We start from the raw sequence: 20,718 nt of genomic DNA, 5'->3' as shown, positions 1-20,718 counted from the left end.
TAATCTCTCATTTATCCTACATTAAACTGCATCTGCCATGCATCTGCCCACTCACGCAACCTGCCCGAGTCTCTCTGCAATCTCATATGATCCTCCCCATTTTTCACATCGCCACTTTCTTTGTGTCAGCAAATTTGCTAATGGTATGTTTAATCCCTTCGTCTAAATCATTAATGTATATTTTAAATCTAATTGCAGTCCCAGCACCGAGCCTTGCGGTACCCCACGAGTCACTGCGAGCCATTCTGAAAAGGAGTCGTTTCCTGTCAGCCAACCAATTTTATATCCATGTTAGTACCTTACCCCGAATCGAATTTTTCCCACAATTTTTCCCACTAATCTTCTTTTTGGGGCCTTATCTTAATGCTTTCTGAAAGTACAGGTGCTCTGCATCCACCGGCTGTCCCTTGTCCATTTTCATAATTACATCCTCAAAAAATTGCAGAAGATTATTAAAGCATAATTGATAAAAGAATGATAAAAGTCCTGAACACACTAGATATGGAAATGTTCCTTCCCGTGATGAGGGATTCCATGACAAGGAGGCACAACTTCAGGATTGAAGGTCGTTCGTTTAGAACTGAGATGCAGAGAAATTACTTTCGTCAGAGGGTGGAAAATCTGTGGAATTTGTTACCACGAGCAGCTGCGGAAGCCAAGCTACTGGGTGCATTTAAGGCAGAGATAGATAGGGTCTTGACGAGACGGCGTTTCAAAGGGTATAGGAAGAAGGCAGAGGAGTAGGGATGACTTTTATTAGATCATGATTGAATGGCGGAGCAGACTCGATGGCCCGAATGGCCTACTTCTGCCACTATATCTTATGGCTTTATGGTCATGTGGTCTCCCCACAGCTGCGCAAGAACGGAATTCGCAAGTGAAGATCGGAAATAGATCGTGCCGTCTGATCTGACAGCTCTGCCTAGTTACAGAGGCCGCTCTCTCAATCCATGGTGAGTGGAATCGTCTCCGTGTGGAGTCAGACCATAAATAGAGTGAAATAAATTACTATTGAAAAACACCACTGTGACATCGACACGCCGCTTACCGTAACACAGATTAAAACACATCATCATGACAAGGATACACAGTAACCATGATAAAAACACGGCCTTTACCGTAACACAATCAAGACTCATCCGGACACTAACACGCCATTCATCATATCATAAACAATGCTGTCACTGCAGCACGGTCCCGACCTTCGAGAAGATACAATCCTGACCACGACACTGACACGACCATCGGCGTTACACACACATGTCAGTCACACTGACTGTAACGAACCCATCATTAACATCGACATGCTCCTGACCGTGTCACTGATAATCTCCTCAAGCGTCTCCGACACACACCTCAGTGTGACACAGACACGCCATTCACCGTGACACTGAGGAACCGTACACGGTGACACATTCTCGTTCCCTAGCGTGATCCGCCCGACACCGCATCGTGGCTAAGACTCACTCTGTGTCTGACCCCCGGGAGATTGTGATGCGACAGTGTGGAGGGAGCTCAACTCTGTGTATCACCCGGGGAGTGTGAAGTGTATGATGTGCTGTTGTGGAGGAGGCGTCGCTCTGTATCTGACTGTCGGAGTCATCTACTCATAAAGTTCTGGCGTTGGGACAGGTTTCAATGAGCGACCATTAGAAAGCAGCGTCTCGCTGTTTTTTTTTTTTTGGACAGCAAGCAACCGGTGAAGCCGATTCATTAGCAAGGGCAAGAAAGATATGACGGGGTCAGACCGTTGATTGGCTTGTTTTCAGTTAATCTATTAGATTCTTTACAACTGCACATTCAGAGAAGTACGGGTACCTGTCAAGAGAGTTGAATGTTTTCATTGGGACGGGTGAAAGACCTCCAGTCACACTGATGACGTCACCTGTGAGATGTGCATCTATTTAGAGCTTCTGGCGCTCGGCGGACACCAGGGGGCAGCAAGTACTCCCCCCGTTGAGGCTGTGCTACACCGCCCTGCGTTGCATAGCCACTTCACATTCTCTCCAAGCGAGTAATCACCCAGTTTACACCTGAACTGGAATGTGCATAACATCCCAGCGGGAGGCTTGCATTAAAAACGGGGAATGGTGGCGTTTAAACTACAGTTGCAGGGGAATGAAAACCAGACTGACATAGCAGATAGTGGATTGGTTGTTGGGGAAGATGTTGTTAAGTCCTCAGACAAAGTCCGGAAGCAAAATGTTGAGCCTGCTGGGACTCACGTTCTGAGTTTCAGACGTTTCAATACAGGAAGTATTGTCCGAAAGTCAGCTGAGCACAGGTCCGGGACAAAGTCTGGAATTATGATGTTGCAGTGATTACTCGGAGGTGGTTGTAGGGTGGGCAGGGCAGTTAGCTCAACATTCCGGATTTTGGTTGAAGAGGAAACAATTCAACGGAGATTGGCGGCTTTAACTGTCACATCACAACTGTGTCACAAACACTGCGTCTTCGGGTTTCAAGTTGCTGTTTCGCTCTGAGTCTGACTCATGGATTTTTTTTTTCCCCGTGGGACAGCGCCTCGCGTTTGTTTGAACCACAACCAATCTGGGAAGCGGTTTCACCAGCACGGACAAAAAAAGACAAGACAGGGGCAAACAGTTGATGGATTTGTTTCCAGTTTATTTATTATTTCCTTCAGTCAGAGCAGTAGGCAATACCTTGAAGGTGAGTTGAATGCTCCTCTTGCAGGACGTGGGACTGCAGGGAGACCTCAGTGTCTCTGACAACCTTACCTGTGAGAAGTTCATCTTGATGCACCACAACTCGGCGTTTCGGTGTTGGAACCGGAAAAGGATAAAGTCTGGATCATTCGGGAAGCTGTGGGGTGATAGGGGGTACATATTGGGAGGATGCTATACCCAATGCGCAGTTAACAGGATACTGGGTGACAGTCAGTCGAATGAATTTTTTTAAAAACACTGGCCTAGTGTAGACCTCCCCCTGTGGTCAAACCTCTCAATAACAGGTCTACCACTTTTTATACTTTTGGATGGGGGGAGGGCTCAAATGACCAAGTAGAGGGACGTATCTCAGGTCAGGTCTCTGATTTTGTCTTTGTGGTTCAGGAGTGAAGGGGAGGGCGAGATGAGGCGAGCTGTAATGAGAGGGGATTAGAAAAAAGTTTCTTTGTGCGATAGAGAGAGTCCTGGATGGTATTTGGCCTCCCGAGTTTGAGGGACACTACCACTCTGAGAGGGTCATCATCAATCTTTAACGGGTGCGTGAGCAGGCGAAGTTCGGTACGTGAGGCCTGAAATAGGCAGACAGCACCGATTAACACGTGGCTAAGGTATGAATGAGGGCTTCTGATAGTTGGATCATTGGGTTCTCTCCCAAGGAAGGTGCGATCAGTGCATGACGCCTATTTCAATGCAATCCAGATTTAATTTTTATTCAATCTTACATGAATAGCCGTAAATGCAGGACCAAGGTGCAAAATCACCTATACTATATAAGGCTTAAAATAGAACACTCGGCAGCTTGAGGCCCTGAGTCCACAGAATCGAAACAAAATATGGATTCGACAGCAACAGAGTCTGTCTTCTGCCGAGTGAACACTAGGGGGCGGCATATTCACCTGCTCGGATTGAATTAGAGATGCAGGGCATGAAAAACATAATGTCAAAACAATTAGTGGAGTGGTTTTTGGGGCACATGTTATTAAGATCACAAAGTGAGGAAGGCAAAGATTGAGCCTGCAAGGAGTTATGTTCTAAGCTGCCACCGTTTCAATGCAGGAAAAGTATTGTAGGAAAGACCAGGGCAGGGGTCAACGGCTGGAATAATGATATTTTAGACATTAGTGAGACGCCGTTGCACGGCGGGCAGGAGCTGCAGCTCAACTTTCCCGGATTCGGTTGTACTAGTCGTGATGAAGCGGGAAGTATTTAAAGTTGAGGGACGGCTTTATTAGTCACATGGAATTCATTGACAAACTCAGAGAGGGAGGGGTTCATGTGCCTCTTTGACGTGGACGTTAATGTGCAGGGAATGCAGGGAGAGTGTTGTTGTGCAGTCAGAAGTGATTTAGCTCAGTTAGTATATCACAGTATTGTGGGCTGAAGGGTCTGTTCTGTTCGGTGATATACGTTCACTGCTCAACAGGAGGGGCCAAAAGACAGATTTCAACTGATCGAGTGGACAGATCCGTGGGTGAGGTCGATCAAGGTCTTTGACAATTGAGAACAACCACCTCACAGACAGCATAGGCATTGAGCGAGCCACACAGATGTCACTGTGATACCTACAAACCCGACCGGACATCGACACAAGCCCGACCGGACTCGGAGCGACCCCATACCGTGATACCCACACACATCTCGCCATGACACCCTTTGAACTGGAACTGGATGAACTCGGGATCATTCGGGAAGCTGAGTGGGTAATAGGGAGGAAATATAGAGATGTATTTACACCCACAGTGCTGGATACAGAAAACTGGATGAGAGACAGGTCGGTGAAATGGGTTAAACATTCAGATCCAAAGCAAGAGACCCCTTGTGGCGAACTCGCTCAATAACACGTAGATAACTTTGGATACTTCTGCATGGGAGGAGAGAGGTGCAAATGACCAAGCAGGGGAAAGTCTCACCGGTCAGGTCTCTGGCACTGACTATGGATCTGTGGCTCAGCAGGGAATAAGGGGCGAAATTTGGCGAGCTGTATTGATAGGATTGTCCTTGTTAGGGTAATGGAAAAGAGACAGTGTGAACGAGAACGAGATTCCTCGATGGTATGCTGTCGTTATCGTTACCGGTGTATAAGTAGGGAAAGGGTGCCGTTTGTCCAAACTTACGTATGTGCAGGTGTGAACACAATTAGAAAGAGTATTCAGTTTAATACCTGGCTAAGGAGTTGGAGCTGAAACTCACATTAAATGTATAAAAGCAGATAGTAACCATATGTAGGGTATCTGTAAGTGCATTCACGCATTAAGTATATACACACACACATGCGCACACACACACACACGCGGACACACACACTCACTCATACACAGACATTTATGCATCGCAATCTGCAATTATTCACAAAACGGATTGTATTCTGCTGAGCGAACACTGGGGGCAGCACCGACACCTGCCTTGAGGCCGCTCCACACCGTCCCCACATTGCTCAGATCCTTCATTTCCTCTCCCATGAACAATTTTCTCAGTTTACACCTGAACTGGACTCGAACTAATATCCCAGCGGTAAAGTTTGCCATTAGACGGGGAGAGTGGTGGTATAAACTAGAGGTGGTGCAGGGACATGTAAATAAGAACGTCATTACAGATAGTTGAGTGGTTGTTGGGACAGATGTTAGTAGTACTTCTGAAAAAATCAAGAAGGAAAATGTTGAGCCTGCTGGGACTCATGATCTGAGCGGCGTACGTTTCAATGCAGAAAGTATTGATTGAAGGGCAGAGTCTCTGAGATCAGTGGTCAACGCTTCTAAGCCTGACACGGCAGATATTAGTGAGACTTCATTGCAGGTGGGACAGTACCGTTTGCATAAGCTATGAACCAGACACACAACCCTCACTGTGACACGGAGATGTTCTTCAATGGGACACTGAAAGTGTTTCTGTGTCACGGCCACAACCCACATCTGACATGAACACGCCTCTCATCGTGACACTGACACACTGACACAGACAGGCTCTGCACCACAGCAGGATCTCCCCACTCAACGATACCAACACAGAGTCAGGCCCTGCACTGTAACTCGAATACAGTCCTCCCCGTATGCATAACACCCTCCCTCTCCTAAACCACTCCTCGAGTCGGTCACCCTACTCCTGCACTATTCACAGTCACCGTCACACAGACTGCAGTGCACCGCTCCGGTCTCCGTCACTCATCCCTCGCCTGCAAGCAACCCTGTCTCCGTGACCCACATCCGCCCCTGCACTCTTCACCGTCTCCATCATCCCGTACGTACACATACGCACCGCCCCGTCTCCGTGACCCACATCCTCCCCTGCACTCTTCACCGTCTCCATCATCCCGTACGTACACTTACTCACCGCCCCGTCTCGGGGATACACTCCTCCCGCTAAACACTCCCCATCTGCGCCGTTACTCCTCTCTCCTCCCACTCTCTGACACAGACGATAGTGCGGAGCATGAGAGAGAGATGAAGGCTGGTATTACACCTCACCCCGTTCCACCGGATCTCGCTCTCCAGGATCTGAATCTCTCCACAACTCTGCATGCGCAGGCCGGACATGTGCTTCAGTGTTTGCAAACTCACCACCCTTTCCCTGGCCTCCTCTCTCCTCCCCTTCCTTCCTCTAACGGCAGCATACAATCCGCTCACACTCACACACACCATCTCCGAGAGACACACACAATTGAAGACTACTGGAAAGCCCAAAAGTTGGGTATTGGTGAGTGGGGAGACCGGAGGAGGGAGAGGGCTCGTACTTTTGCTGACTCCGTTATGGTGTGCTGCGATGCTGCGGGAGGTACTTCACATATCTGACCCCGGGAGTGTAATTGGATAATATTTAGGGAGCTTCGCTGATTATCTGACCCAGGAACTGTGCGTTTGGACGGTTATGATGCAGCTTCACTCTGTGTGTGACCCCGGATTGTGTGTTGAAACAATAGGGAGGGAGTTGCACTCTCTGTATATGATCCCGGGGGGGTGTAATGGATCATTGTGGAGAGAGCGTTACTCAGTGTAGGTTTCCCGGAGTGTGTGATGGGATTGTGTGTAGGGATTCTCGCTCTGTCTGTGAATCCTGGACATGGGTCAGTGGATTTCGGCGTTTGAACAGACTTCAAGCAAAGTCAGGGAGCAGGAAAATGGTGCCTAATACGTTCTGCTCCAACGGCTGCGCTCTGAACACCCTTTCTGTGGCCCCACTCTCCGCCCCTTCCTTCCTCTTTTCACAGCACACCATTCCTTCTCTATGATTCTTTTTTAAATAATATATTTTGTTGAAGGAACGGCACAATATAGAATACATAATGGATTACATTTTCCTCCATTTTGCTTTGGTATCTTACCCCTAAACAAACATCCCCTCACCTGCCCTCCCCGAACATACAATGACAGCTAATATATTTACACTACAACACTTCACATATACAGGTATGCGGACATTTCACAGCCACATTCTCACAGACTCCCTCAGAGTGAATTTAATCTTTTCTAATTTCAGAAAAAAAACATTCCGTCCTCTAACCAAGCAGCAGCAGATGGGGGAGTGGCAGATTTCCAGAACAGCAAGATCCTCCTACGGGCCAAAAGCGATGTAAGTGAAATGATATCCAACTGGTTTGCATTTAAATCCAAAACATCATCTGCCACTACAAATACAACTATAAGCGGGCAAGGTCTCAGTTTCACCCCAAAACCTCACTGATAATTTTAAAAAAAACAGTGCCCGGTAGCCATCAAGCCGAGGGCAAGACCAAAATGCATGCACTAAACCAGCCGGAGAGAAGGAACACCTGTCACAGCCAGCGTCTGTCCCAGGATATATGTCAGCCCCCCTGGCTTTGCTTAAATGTACTGTGTAAAACTTTAAATTGTATGAGCCGGAGTCTAGCACATGATGACGAGGAATGAAACCTATTCAGTGCGTTTGCCAAATATTCCTCAGCCAGATCCACACCAAGGTCATCCTCCCAGCTAGTTCTAGTTTTGTTTAGATCTTGAACACCCAAAGACATCAGCTGAGAGTATAGTACAGAGATCAGCCCTTTATTATTAAAGCTAAGATTGAGTTTGTCCTACAACATAGCAGGTGGTAAATCAGGAAAAGAGGGAAATTTATTGTTGACAAAGTGGAAAATCTGCAGGTATTGAAAAAAATGATTATGCGGAAGGCCATATTTACTTCACAGGTTATCAAAAGTATTAAATATATTTTCAGTGCACAAATTCTTAATGCGCATCAGATCGATCAAACCCCTTTGTCTAAAAACTAAATCGAGTGTGAAGGGATGAAATAGATGGTTTCTATGAATGGGACCCAAAACTGAACTGATGTGAACGAATAGTGACAGCGAAATTGACGACAGATTTTGAGGGTGGAAAACACGACAGGGTTAGATGTGAATTGCGAGGATTTCAATGGAAATGTTCTCTGACCCCTCTCCTAACACCTTGAAATAATGTAGTTGACTTAGGTGCAATAGAAAGAGGCTCAGCTGCAGTTGCAAAAAGATTCTATGATACTTAAGTGGGTGAGTGAGCGGCTCGACATCCTGGTCCATATAGGTACGAATGAAATCGATATGTATGGGAAGGCGGTTCTGCACAGTGAGGTCAGGGATTTAGCTATTAAATTAAAGGTCAGGACCACCACCCGTCCCAGTGTGTCCAGACCTAGGAAGACCATATTGTTTAGCACGTGGGTCAAGCTACGGTGCAGGTGGGAGGGATTCAAAATTCATTGGGTTTATTCCAAGGAACGTGAAATTTCTACAGAAGATATAGAAGACGGTTTACACATAAACTACAAAACACAGTCTCAACAGACAAGACAGCTTGTCTAACTGAGGCTTTATGGGTGGAAATATAGAAACATAGAAAACTTACGGGAGAATACAGACATTTCGGCCCACAAAGTTGCGCCCAACATGTCCCAACCTTAGAAATTACAAGGCTTGCACATAGCTCTCTATTTTTCTAAGCTCCATGTACCTATACAAAAATCTCTTAAAAGTGACTATTGTATCCGCCTCCACCACCATTCCCGGCAGCCTATCCCACACTCTCACCACTCTCTGCGTCTAACAATTACCCCTGACATCTTCTGTGATCCTTGTCCCCAGCTCATTAAACCCGTGTCCTCGTGGCAAACATTTCAACCCTGGCAAAAGCCTCTGACTATCCACACTATCAATGCCTGTCATCATCTTAAACACCTGCATTAGGTGACCTCTGATCATCCGTCGCTCCAAGGAGAACAGGTCTAGTTTACTCAACCTATTCTCATAGGGTATGCTCCACAATCCAGGCAACATCTTTGTAAATCTCCTCTGCAATCTTTCTATGGCTTCCATATCCTTTCTTCAATGAGGAGACAAAAAGTGAGTGCAGTTCACCAAGTGCGGTCTGACCAGGGTCCAATATATCTGCAACATTACCTGTGTGCTCCGAAATTCAGTTGCACGTTTGAGGAAACCAAATACACCGGACGCCTTCTTAGCCACAGAGTCAACCTGCGCAGCTGCTTTGAGCGTCCTATGGACTCGGACGCAAAGATCATCGCCAAAGTCTCAGTAACCTCCTCCCTTACTTCCCAGAGTAGCCTTGGGTACATCTCATCCTGTCCCGGCGACTTATCCAACCTGATGATTTCCAAAAGCTCCAGCACATCCTCTTTCTTAATATCCACACTCTCAAGCTATTCAGTTGGCTGCAAGTCGTCTCTACTATCACCAAGATCCATTTCCATAGTGAATACTGAATCAAAGTATTCATTAAGTACTTCTGCTATTTCCTGCAGTTCATGCACATCTTTCCACTGTCTCATTTGATACGTCCTAGTCTTTCACGTCTTGTCGTCCTGTTCCTCATGTACTTGCAGAATGCCTTTGGGTTTCCTTAATCCTGCCCGCCAAAACTTCGCATGGCCCCTTCTGGCTGTCATAATTTCCCTCTTACGCTTCTTCCTGTTAGCCTTATAATCTTCTAGATCTCTAACATTACCTGGCCCTCTGATACATTTGTAAATTTCTCTTTTCTTCTTGACAGAGTTTCGCCTCACTCTGATCACTTCCGACCGCGACTAGCAGCCACTTGAGGAACAATATCAGTAGATGAACAGGACCCGGTGCCAATATCGACTAAAAGTCCTTGAGTTACATTTGACCCTTGAATCCAGGACAATCGCGAATTCCCTTCGAGACCTCTGCTAGACAAACTATCTCAGGTATACTTGCATCCTCAACCACAACAGCTCTATCACCGAAAGCAAATTACTGAGAGAGAGAGAGAGAGAGAGAGAGAGAGAGAGAGAGAGAGAGAGAGAGAGAGAGAGAGAGAGAGAGAGAGAGAGAGAGAGAGAGAGAGAGAGAGAGAGAGAGAGAGAACAAGAACAAACAAGACCAGGGTCAGACACAGTGTGAAACTCGATGCACATCGTCCCATCACATAGCCCCAGGGTCAGACCCAGATGGAAGATCCCACCCCCTCACACACTCCTGGGGTCAGGCACAGAGTGAAACTTTCTCCACGCCTTCCCATAACACAATCCCGGGGTCCGACACGGTGAAGCTCCCTCCGCAGCCCGATTGAACCCCATTCTCAAGGGATAGAAAGAGAGAGACAGAGAGAGCGAAAGAGAGACGGAGAGAAGAGTGGGAGACAGACAGAGAGAGAGAGAGGCTAACTCAGTCTGCGATCTGGTGGTGTGTCTTGTGTTGGTGTGATGTGTATTGTCTGACGCCGAAAGACTATTCTTCTGCAGATTTTCAGAACGGCAGGCAGAGACTAGTGGGGTACCGCAAGGCTTGGTGCTGGGACCGCAGCTATTTACAAAACACATGAATGATTCAGATGAAGGGATTAAAAGTAACATTCGCAAATTTTCAGATGACACAAAGCTGGGTGGCAGTGTGAAATCTGAGGAGGATGTTAGGAGAATGCAGGGTGATTTGGTGATTTGGTTGAGTGGGCAGATGCATGGCAGATGCAATTTAATGTGTATAAATGTGAGGTTATCCACTTTGATGGCAAGAACAGGAAGACAGATTACTATCTGTCTGGTGTCAAGTTAGGAAAAAGGGAAGTAAAACGAGATCTCGGTGTCCTTGTTTTTCAGACATTGAAAGTAAGCATGCAGGTACAGCAGACAGTGAAGAAAGCTAATGGCATGTTGGCCTTCATACCAAGAGGAATTGAGTAGAGGAGCAAAGAGATCCTTCTGCAGTTGCACAGGGCCCAGGAGAGAGCACACCTGGAGCATTGTTGTTCACTTTTTTTCTCGAAATTTGAGGAAGGACATTCTTGCTATTGAAGGAGGGCAGCATAGTTTCACAAGGTTGTTACCCGGGTTTAAGGGACTGTCATATGTTGAAAGATTGGAGGGACTGGGCTTGTATACACTGGAATTTAGAAGGATGAGAGGGGATCTGATTGAAACATATAAGATTATTAAGGGTTTGGATACGCTAGAGGCGGGAAACATGTTCCCGATGATGTTGGAGTTCAGAAGCAGAGGCCCCAGTTTGAGTATAAGGAGTCGGCCATTTGAAACGGAGTTGAGGAAAAACTTTTTCACCCAGCGAGTTGTGGATCTATGCAGTGCTCTGCCTTAGAAGGCAGTAGAGGCCAGTTCTCTGGATGCTTTCAAGAAAGAGTTAAATAGAACTCTTAAAAATAGCTGAGTCAAGGGATATGGAGGGAAGGCAGGAAAGGGGTACTGATTGTGGATAATCAGCCACGATCACAGTGAATGGCGGTGCTGGCTAGAAGGGACGAATGGCCTACTCCTTCACCTACTGTCTGTTGTCTATTGTTTCTGAGTCAAATGAAGGATAAGAATGGAAGGGTACTTAGCTGGAGTCTGATCTTGCAAGACTATGACAAGGAAATAAAACTGCCTCCAGTTCCTGGTGCTGCTGAGGGCAGGAACAGGGAGATATGCCATCTCAATGTGTGGCTGAGGAGCTGGTGCGGCAAACAGGGATTCAGATTCTTAGACCACTGGGATATATTTTGGGGTAAGGATCAGTTGTACAAAAGGGACGGGTTGCACCTTAACAGGCGGGGGACCGGCATTCTGGCAGGCAGGTTTGCCGCTGCAACACGGATGTGTTTAAACTAGTAAGTTGGGCGGGGAGGAGACGAACTGGAAATATAAGAATGGAGTAAAAGGGGAAAAGATAATAAGATACGTTAAGACAACGGAATTGATGGGACCGAAAGCTCAGGAAGGGATCGAAGAGTATGGCCAAGTGCAATAGGGACCGATTTGAGATGCGAGAGGAGTAATGGATTAAAAGTATTATATATGAATTCACGAAGTATAAGAAATAAAGTGGATGAGCTTGAAGCTCAGTTGGAAGTTGGTAACTATGATGGTGTAGGAATAACAGAGACATGGCTGCGATAGGACCAGGGCTGGGAAATGAATATGTAAGGATATACATCCTATCGAAAGGACAGACAGGTGGGCATAGGGGGTGGGGTGGCTCTGCTGGTGAGCAATGAAATTCTGTCCCTTGCGAGCGGTGACATGTAATCAAGAGATGCACAGTCAGTATGGATAGAACTAAGATATTGTAAGGGCAAAAAGACCCTAATGGGAGTTATCTACAGGCCCCTAAATAATAGCCTGGTTATAGGGTGCAAGTTGAACCAAGAGTTAAAATGATCATGTCACAAAGGTTTGTAATGGGGGATTTCAACATGCAGGTAAACTGGGAAAATCAGGTTGGGACTGGACCCCAAGAAAGGTAGTTTCTGCAGCGCCTCCGAGATGGATTCTTAGAGCAGCTTGTTCTGGAGCCTACCAGGGAGAAAGTAATTCTGGATCTTTTATTGTGTAATGAACCGGATTTGATAAGGAAACTCAAGGTAAAGGAGCCATTAGAAGGTAGAGACCATAATATGATAAGTTTTAATCTACAATTGAGAGGGAGAAGGGAAAATCGGAAGTTTCGGTGTTACAGTTGAACAGAGGGGTCTATGGAGCCATGAGGGAGGAGCTGGCCGAGGTTGACTGGAAGGATACCCTCACAGGGATGACAGTGGAACAACAATGGCAGGTATTTCTGGGAATAATGCAGAAGGTGCAGGATCGGTTCATTCCATAGAGGAAGAAATATCCTAAGGGGAGTAAGGGGCGACCGTGGCTGACGAGGGAAGTAAAGACAGTATAAAAATAAAAGAGAAGAAGTATAACACAGCAAAGATGAGTGGGAAGACAGAGGATTGGGAAACTTTTAAAGAGCAACAGAAGAAGATTACTAAAAAGGTAATACGGGGAGAAAGGATGAAGTACGTAGGTAAGCTAGACAAGAATATAAAGGAGGACAGTAATAGCTTCTTTAGGTATGTGAAGAGGAAATAAATATAAATAGTTAAGACCACAGTTGGGCACTTGAAGGCAGAAACGGGTGAATTTATTATGGTAAACAAGGAAATGGCAGACGATTTGAACAGATACTTTCGATCTGTCTTCACTAGGGAGGACACAGACAATCTCCCAGATATAATAGTTGCCAGAGGACTTAGGGTAACGGAGGAACTGAAGGAAATTCACATTAGGCAGAAAATGGTGTTGGGTAGACCGATGGGACTGAAGGCCGATAAATTCCCAGGGCCAGATGGTCTGCATCCCAGGGTACTTAAGGAAGTGGCTCTAGAAATCGTTGACACATTTGTAATCATTTTCCAATGTTCTATAGATTCAGGATCATTTCCTGAGGATTGGAGGGTACCTAATGTTATCCCACTTTAAAAAAAAGGAGAGCGAAAACAGTGAATTATAGACCAGTTAGCCTGATATCAGTGTTGGGGAATATGCTGGATTCAAATATAAAAGATGGAATAGCGGCACATTTGGATAGCAGGTGCAGAATCGGTCCGCGTCAGCATGGATTTCCAATCAACCCCGTCTCCGTGACCCTTACACCCTCCTGCACACTTCACCGTCTCCGTCATCCATCATGAGTTCCAATCAACCCCGTCTCCGTGACCCATACACCCTCATCTACACTTCACCGTCTCCGTCATCCATCCTGAGATCCAATCAACCCCGTCTCCGTGACACATACACCCTCATGTACACTGCACCGTCTGCATCATCCCGGACGTACCCATGAGCCCCTCCCCCATCTCGGTGATACACTCCATGTGCTAAACGCTCCCCATCTACGTCGTTCCTCCACTCTCCTCCGACTCAGTGTCACAGGCAATTGTGCGGAGTATGAGAGAGAGATGATGGGTGGTGATATCGATCACCAGGATCTCAGCTTCTCCACAACTCTGCATGCACAGGCCGGTCACGTGTTTCCACACCACTTGCATCAGTGTTTGTAAACTCACCACCCTTTCCCTGGCCACCTCGCTCACGCAGTCACGCAGTCCGCTCACACACGCACACACACACACCATCTCCGAGAGACTCACACAGTTCGGGAGTGCTGGATAGCCTAAAGGCTGGGTATTGGTGAGTGGGGGAACCGGAGGAGGGACAGGGTTTCGTACTTTTGCTAACTCCGGTAGGGTGTGCTGCGATGCTGTGGGAGGTACTTCACGTGTCTGACCTAAAGAGTGAGATGGTATAATATTCAGAGAGCTTCGCTGTTTCTCTGACCCCGGGAGTGTGTGCTGGGTCGGTGTGGACTGAGCTTCACTCCTTGTAGGACCCCGGAGTGTGTGTTGGGATAATGTGGATGGAGCTGCACTCTGTCTCTGACCCCAGCAGTGTGTAATGGACCGTTGTGGAGGGAGCGTTACTCAGTGTATGTTTCCTGGAGTGTGTGATGGAATTGTATGGAGGAATTCTCGCTCAGTCTCTGACTCCTTGTCATGGGTCAGTGGATTTCGGCGTATTAACAGACTCCAATCAGAGATAAGGAGCAAGAAAATGGTAACTCACATATTCTGCTCCAACGGCTGCAGTCTGAACACCCTTTCTGTGCCCCCCACCTCCACTTCCTTCCCCTTTTCTCAGCACACCATTCCTTCTCTATGATTCTTATGTAAGTGAGTGAGCAGCATATATGTACAAATGAAAACTGTATGTATTGGAAGGTGGTTTTGCAAAGTGAGGTCAGGGATTTAGCTGTTAAATTAAAGTACAGGACCACTGCCCATCCCAGTGTGTCCAGATATAGGACGACCATACGATTTGGCACGTGGTGTATGTGGGAGAGCTCAAAAATATGGAATCATAGTACTTTTTTTTCCAAGGAAGTTGGGATCTGTATAGAAGAGATGGAAGATGGTTTACACTTAAATTAGAGGGCAACTGATATCCCAGTGGGAAGGTTTGGCAGTACTCTGCATGAGAGTTTTTGGGAGAGTTGATGAACTTGAGTTGCAGGAGGATGGGATTCATAACTCCAGAGCAGAGCAGAGTCGATATGGAGGCAGAAGTTGTTAAGACCGCAGAAATAGTCAGATATCAAGAGTTTTTTGCATAATGTGACTGGTGCACTAAGCTCCATATATTTTAATACAATAAGCTTTGTTCTCAGAGCGGTTGTTCTCAGGGAATGAATCAATACAGTGAATGATGAAATTGTGGACATTACTGAGAATCGGGGGTAGGAGGAGCAAGTAGGAGATCACGATATTTCGGGTTTCCCTATTTTTAGTCGCGAGAAAGAGGAAGGAATTAAAGGAGGAGGGGTGACATTACTAGGCTGAGAAAATATTACCGTAGTCAACAGTCAGGTCAGTAAAAAAAAATCGTCTAAGTGAGGCTCGATGGGTGCTAATAACGAAGTTATAACATAGAACATAGAATAGTACAGCGCAGTACAGGAAATTCGGCCCGCAAAGCTGTGCCGACCCTTAAACCATGCCCCCTCCATATAAACCCACACCTTAAATTCTTCCATTTCCCTGTATAGTAGTCTCTTAAATTTCACTGGTGTATTTGCCTCCACCACTAACTCAGGCAGTGCATTCGACGCACCAACCACTCTCTGAGTAAAAACATCTTCCTCTAATAATCCCCTTGAAAATCCAAACGCTTACCATCAAGCCATTTCCTTTTGTATTGAGCAGTGGTACCCTGGGGAAGAGGCGCTGGCTGTCTACTCTATCTATTCCACTTAATATCTTGTATAACTCCATCGTTTCTCCTCTCGTCCCCCTTCTCTACAAAGAGTAAAGCCCTAGCTCCCTTAATCTCTGATCATAATCCATACTCTCTAAACCAGGCAGCATCCTGGTAAATCCCATCCGTACCCTTTCCAATGCTTCCACATCATTCCTATAGTGAGTCGACAAGACTGGACGCAGATCTCCATTTTTTTTTGTGTTGCATTTTTTGCTTTTTTTTCCAAGGAAGTTGGGATCTTTATAACCATATAACCCTAATGCGAGGGTAAAGCAGTGGATGTTGTCTATATGGACTTCAGTAAAGCCTTTGACATAGATCCCTTAGGCACACCACTGGTCACCGTCCGCCAACCTGACAAGCAGTTATCCACCACTACTCTTTGGGATCTCCCAACCAGCCACTGTTGAATCTGTTTTACTACATGAATATTAATACCTAACGATTGAATCTTCCACACTCACCTTCCATGCGGTTCTTTGTCAAAGGCCTTACTGAAGTCCACATAGACAACATCCACTGCTTTACCCGAGTCAACTTTCCTCGTATCCTCTTCAAAAAATTCAATAAGGTTTGTCAAACATTACCCTCCACGCAGAAATCCATGTTGACTATTGCTAATCAGACTCGTCTATCCAGATAATTATATATACCATCTCTAAGAATACTTTCCATAAATTTACCCACCACTGACCTCAAAATTACAGGCCTATAACTGCTAGGTTTACTCTTAGAACCCTTTTTAGAAGAGATGGAAGACGGTTTATACCTGAACTAGAGGGAAACTGATATCCCAGCGGGAAGGTTTGCAAGTACTGTGCATGGGGGATTTTGTGAGAGCTGTTGAACTTGAGTTGCAAGGTATGGGATTCAGATCTCCAGGGCAGATAGCGGAGTCGATATGGAGACAGCTGTTGTTAAGACCGCAGAAAAAAAGTCAGATATCAAGAGTTTATGCATAATGCGGCAGGTACACTGAGCATTCTAATGCAAAAAGCTTTTAAAAGGCGGTTGAGCTCAGCGAATGAATCAATACAGTGAATTATGACATTGTAGCCATTACCGAGAATTGGGTGTAGGAGGAGCAAGCAGGAGAGCACGATACGTCGGGTTTCCCTATTTTTAGTCGTGAGAAAGAGGAAGGAATTAAAGGAAGAGGGGTGACATTACTAGGCTGAGAAAAAAAAAATACCGCAGTGGACAGTCAGGAGAGGCAAGAAAATTCGTCTAAGTGAGGCTTTATGGGTGGAAATGACGAATAAGTAATGCATGGCAATGTTACAACATAGAGCATAGAGCAGAACAGCACATTACAGGCGCTCAGGTAATGCTGTGCCGACCCTTAAACCATGGCCCCATATGACCACCCACCTTAAATTCTAACATTTACCCGTACAGTAGTCTCTTAAATTTCACTAGTGTATCAGCCTTCACCACTGACTCAGGCAGTGCATTCCACACAACAACTACTCTCTGAGTAAAAACAGCTTCTCTAATACCCGCCTTGAACTTCCCTCCCCTTACCTTAAAGCAATGTCCTCTTGTATTGAACAGTGGTGCCCTGGGGAAGAGGCGCTGGCTGTTCACTCTATCTATTCCTATTAATATCTTGTATACCTCTATCATTTCTCCTCTCATCACCCTTCTTTTCAAAGAGTAAAGCCCTAGTTCCCTTAATCTCTGATCATTATTCACACTCTCTAAACCAGGCAGCATCCTGATATATCTCCTCTGTATACTCTCCAATGCTTCCACATCATTTCTTTGAAAAGGTGACCAGGCATATAGATGAGGGTAGTGCAGTGGATGTGATCTACATGGATCACTTAGACGAATTTTCTTGCCTGTCCTGACTGTCCACTGCGGTATTTTTTTCTCAGCCTTGTAATGTCACACCTGTTCCTTTAATTCCTTCCTCTTTCTCACGACTAAAAGCCTTCTCAGGCTTTTGACAAGGTTCCACACGGTAGGCCTTTTCAGAAAGTCAGAAGGCATGGGATCCAGGGAGGTTTGGCCAGGTGGATTCAGAATTGGTTTGCCTGAAGAAGGCAGAGGGTCATGGTGGAGTGAGTACATTCAGATTAGTGGTGTCCCACAATGATTTGTTCTGGGACCTCTACTTTTTGTGATTTTTATTAACGAACTGGATCTGGGGGTAGAAAGGTGCTTTGGCAAGTTTGCAAACGACACAAAGGTTGGTGGTGTTGTAGATAATGTAGAGGATTGTCAACGATTGGAGAGACATTGATAAGATGCGGAAGTGGGCTGTGAAGTGGCAGATGGAGTTCAAACCGGAGAAGTGTGAGGTGGCACACTTTGTAAGGACAAACTCCAAGACAGAGCATAAAGAATATGCAAGATACTTGGTAGAGTGGAGGGGCTAGAGAATCTGGGGGTACATGTCTACAGATCCCTGAAATTTGCATCACAGTTAGATAGGGTAGTTAAGGAAGCTTATGGGGTGTTAGCTTTCATATGTCCAGGGATAGAGTTTAAGAGACAAGATGTAATGAGGCAGCTCTATAAAACTCTAGTTAGGCCATACATGGAGTACTGTGTCCAGCTCTGGTCGCCTCCGTATAGGAAGGTTGTGGAAGCATTGGAAAGGGTACAGAGGAGATTTACCAGGATGCTGCCTGGTTTAGAGAGTATGGGTTATGATCAGAGATTAGGTGAGCTAGTGATTTACACTTTGGAGAGAAGGAGGATGAGAGGAGACATGATAGAGGTCTACAAGATATTAAGAGGAATAGACAGAGTGGACAACCAACACCTCATACCCAGGGCAGTATTACTCAATAAAAGAGGACATGGCTTTAAGGTAAGGGGAGGGATGTTCAAAGGGGATATTAGAGGCAGTTGTTTTCCCTCAGAGAGCTGTTGGTGCGTGGAATGCACTGCCTGAGTCAGTTTTGGAGGCAGATATACTAGTGAAGTTTAAGAGACTTCTGGACAGGCATATGGAGGAATTTAAAGTCGGGGGGAGGTTATATGGGAGGCAGTGTTTGATCGTCGGCAAAACATTGTGATCCGAAGGGCCTGTAAATTGCTGTACTATATTATGTTCTCTGTTCTATGTTCTATAGTGAAGCGACCAGACTGGACACAGTACTCCAAGTTCGGCCTAACCAGGCTTTTATCGAGCTGCATCTTTACACAGCGACTCTAAAACTCTATCCCTCGACGTAAGAAAACTAGCACCAGATAGGCTTTCTTATCTACCCTATGTATCTGTGAGGGAACAGTCAGGGATCTGTGGACTCGAACCTCCAGATCCCTTTGCTCCTCCCTACTACCAAGTATCCTGCCTCTTACTTTGTACTCTGCCTTGGAGTTTGTCCTTTCAAAGTGTACCAACTCACACTTCACCGAGGTGAACGTATCTGCCACTTTTCACTGGGAAATGATTAATCAAGCGTATACGTGTTATCGAAAGGACAGACAGGTGGGCAGAGGGAGTGGTGTGGCTCTGCCGGTCAGGAATGAAATTCAGTCCCTTGCGAAGTGTGACATAGAATCAGGAGATGTAGAGTCAGTTTGCATAGAACTGATAAATAATAAGGGCAATTTGTCATCACCTCAGTTCATGATGTCTCTTGCATTGTCGTACACGCACTTTAGCCCTTCTACCTAATTATCTTTACACCCTTTATTCTGCTTCTCTTTCCTCAAATGCTAGATCTGGCTTTACTCCACGCACAGTACTTGCAGCTCTCGCATGAACATTATCCTTCTCCACCTCACTATCTGTTCCCATCCCCCTGCAAATCTAGTTTCAACCTCCCGGTGCAGCACTAGCAAACGTTCCCGCAAGGATGTTAGTCCCCCACCAGTTCAGGTGCAAGTCGTCCCGTCGGTATAAGTCCCACCTTCCCTGGGACAAGGCCCAATTGTCCAGAAACATAAAGCCATCCTTCTTGCACAAACTGTTTAGCCACGTATTTAGCTGCATTATCTTCATATCTCTGGCCTCACTAGTACGTGGCACGGGTATCGATCCTGGGATTGCAACCTTGGAGGTCCTGTCATTCAGCTTTACACCAAACCTCTTAAACACTCTTTGCAGGACCTCCAACTTCTTGCTATCCACGTCATTGGTCCCTACATGGACCACGACATCCGCCTGTTCACCCTCCCTCTTGAGAATACTGAGAACTCGATCCGAGATATCGCGGACCCTGGCACCAGGGAGTCAACAGAGCATCGGGGATTCAAGATCTCTCCCACAGAACCTCCTATTGCTCCCCCCGAACCATAGAATACCCGATCACTACTGTTCTCCTCTTCTCCCTCCTTCACTTCTGATCGGAGGATCCAGTCTCGGTGCCCGAACCGTGACCACCACAATTTGTTCCTGGTAAGTCGTACCCACCAATAGTATCCAAAACGGTATACTTATAATTAGTGGGAACGGCCGCAGCAGTGCTCTGCTCATTCAGTCTATTCCCCTTCCTTCCGCTCACAGACACCCAGCTCCTGACATTTCGGGGTGAATGCCTCCCTGTAACTCCTGCCTAATTCTGCCTTTGCCTCCCGAATGATCCAAAGATTATCTGGTTCCACGTCTAGTTCCCCAACACGGTTTGTCAGGAGCTGCAGCTGGATGAACCATTTGCAGGTGTGGTCATCAGGCACATTTGTGCTTGCCCGGACTTCCCACATACTGCTAACGGAACACTCGACTGCTATAACTGCTGCCTCCATTACCTACCCCTAAGCTAACTTGATTAATTAAAGGAGATTACCCGGCCTTACCTCACCGGGAGCAAGCTCGTCCTCAGCATCTGCTCGCCGAAGCCTCTGAGGCCAAAGCCTTCCTATCCTGTCTGCCTCCACTACGTCCCCCGCTCCGTTAATCAACTCGGTTTATAAACTCTCCCGCTGCCTCACAGGCCGACTTCGCACGCTTGCGCAGTCATGCCCCGTTCAAACTGCCGAAGTAATACTTTGGAGATATGATGTGGTGGCC

This window comes from Hypanus sabinus, unplaced genomic scaffold, assembly GCF_030144855.1.
Source record: "Hypanus sabinus isolate sHypSab1 unplaced genomic scaffold, sHypSab1.hap1 scaffold_338, whole genome shotgun sequence".
In the NCBI taxonomy this organism is placed as follows: domain Eukaryota; kingdom Metazoa; phylum Chordata; class Chondrichthyes; order Myliobatiformes; family Dasyatidae; genus Hypanus; species Hypanus sabinus.
Note: the sequence above shows the minus strand (reverse complement) of the source record.